Genomic DNA, 2354 nt, shown 5'->3' on the forward strand with positions numbered 1-2354 from the left:
CCTCGATCCATGTGGATTTCTTGATTTCATCTTGTGGTTGTGCACTTTCAATTTGGACATATGAATCAACTTTGTTTTCTCTTAAAATCATTTTGATTCGAAACTTCCAAGCTGAAAAATCTTCGCTACCTCCGAGTCTATCTTTGAATCTGATAGCGTTGGCCATTATGGAAATTTGATTTAGTTTGTAACTTAGTCCTTGAATTTTATCAAAATTGAAATGTGTTGGCATTGGAAATAAGCCACACTCGGACCGATGATGGACTGGTCCAAGAGGGGCCAGTAGCTCAGTGGTAGAGCACTCCATCAGTGTTATGGAAGGTCCTAGGTTTGAGTCCTAGCTGGTCCATGTCTCAACATGGTATTAGAGCCAGGTCCAGGCTAGGAGCCCCAAGCACACGAGATGTGTGGCTTAAGGGGGGGGTGTTGGTGTTGGAAATAAGCCACACCCGGACCGATGATGGACTTGTCCAAGAGGGGCCAGTAGCTCAGTGGTAGAGCACTCCATCAGCATTATGGAAGGTCCTAGGTTCGAGTCCTAGCTGGTCCATGTCTCAACATGGTATCAGAGCCAGGTCTAGGCTAGGAGCCCCAAGCACATGAGATGTGTGGCTTAAGGGGGGGTGTTGGTGTTGGAAATAAGCCACACCCGGACCAATGATGGACTGGTCCAAGAGGGGCCAGTAGCTCAGTGGTAGAGCACTCCATCAGCATTATGGAAGGTCCTAGGTTCGAGTCCTAGTTGGTCCATGTCTCAACAATAATTCCCTTAGATACTTAGTTTGACTAATAAAAATGTCTTTGTCAGTTTGAGTAATCTACAAACCTAAGAAAAATTTCATCTCACTAATCATGGACATTTTAAATTCATTCTTCATATTGTTAGCAAATTCCATGCACAATTTATCTTCTCCTCCAAAAATGATATCATCAACAAATACTTCAATAATCAGAATATCATCATCAATGATCTTATAATATTAATTACTATTAGCACTTCCTTTAGTAAAACCAACCTTCAAAAGATATTTATCCAACCTTGCATACCAAGCTCCAGGAGCTTGTTTAAATCCATATAAAGCTTTCTTCAATCTAGCAAAGCATATCCTTATCATCTGCCAGTGACAATCCATCAGGTTGCTCAATGTATACTTCTTCTTGAAGTTCATCACTCAAAAATGCACATTTAAAATCCATTGGATAAACCTTTTAGCTCTTATAAGCTGCATAGGCAAGAAATAGTCTAACATCTTCAATTCTAGCTACAGGTGCAAATGTATCACCAAAATCAATTCCTTCCATTTGAGAATATCCTTTAAAAACCAATCTAGTCTTGTTTCTTACAACTTGACCATCCTCATTCAGTTTATTCCTAAAAACTTATTTAGTTCCAATAACATTCTTTTTTTTAGGTCGGGGAACTAAAGTCCAAGTTTCATTCTTCTCTATCTGATCTAATTCATCTTCCATAGCCTTTAACCAATGTTTATCTTTACAAGCTTCAATAACAGATGTCGATTGAGTTTGAGAAATAAGACATACCTCTTTATTTGCCAATCTTCTTCTTGTCATAACTCACTTGTTCCTATCTCCAGTGATTTGAACTTCAAAATGATTTAATCGTACATACCTTGGTGTCTTCTGAACTTAAGGTTCACTGCTCTGATCATCAGTCACAGTTGAATTTTCTGATTGTACCAGTGTAACTGTCTTAGTTTTTTATACTAGTTGAGGCATGTCGGTTCAGTTATGATCATTTCCACTACCGGTTCTCTATCATGTGATATAGAATGATTTATGTACTGCTCGTCTACTTTCACATTAGCACTCTCCAAAATTATCTACAATCTTTTGTTATAAAATCTATATGCTTTTGTTTGAATTAAATAACCAAGAAATATCCCTTCATCACATCCAAGATCAAACTTTCCAATTGACTCATCTCTTTTGATATAGCATTTACTTCCAAATATTCTGAAATATTTAATAGTAGGTGTATGTCCAAACCATAATTCATAAGGATTCTTACCAGTTTCACCTTTAATGTGAACTCTGTTGAATGTGTAGACTATTGTACTCACCGCTTTTCTCCAAAATATGTGAGGCAATTTGGCTTCCATCATCATAGATCTTGTTGCATCCATAATGGTTTTGTTGTTTCTTTCCACTACTCCATTATGCTAAGGAGTTTGAGGTGCATATAGTTGTCTCCTATTTCCATTTGTCTCACAGTAACTGTTAAATTCATGAGAAGTGAACTCACCACCTTGATTTGATCTTAGACATTTGATTTTCAATCCAGTTTTTTTGTTTCAAACTTTTTCTTTAAAGATCTTGAATTTCACAAAGGCTTT

The 2354-nt window shown here is 37.3% G+C and overlaps 2 non-coding genes across 2 annotated transcripts; both read left to right on the forward strand.

Moving 5' to 3' along the window:
* The first annotated feature begins 276 nt into the window (after positions 1–276).
* TRNAT-AGU (transfer RNA threonine (anticodon AGU)) lies at positions 277–349 on the forward strand. The gene has a single exon. It is a non-coding gene; the product is annotated as a tRNA-Thr (tRNA).
* Positions 350–477: 128 nt separating this feature from the next.
* TRNAA-AGC (transfer RNA alanine (anticodon AGC)) lies at positions 478–550 on the forward strand. Its single transcript has one exon. It is a non-coding gene; the product is annotated as a tRNA-Ala (tRNA).
* The last annotated feature ends 1804 nt before the right edge of the window (positions 551–2354 follow it).

The sequence above is a fragment of the Cryptomeria japonica genome, chromosome 7 (genome assembly GCF_030272615.1).
Source record: "Cryptomeria japonica chromosome 7, Sugi_1.0, whole genome shotgun sequence".
NCBI classification, from domain to species: Eukaryota; Viridiplantae; Streptophyta; class Pinopsida; order Cupressales; family Cupressaceae; genus Cryptomeria; species Cryptomeria japonica.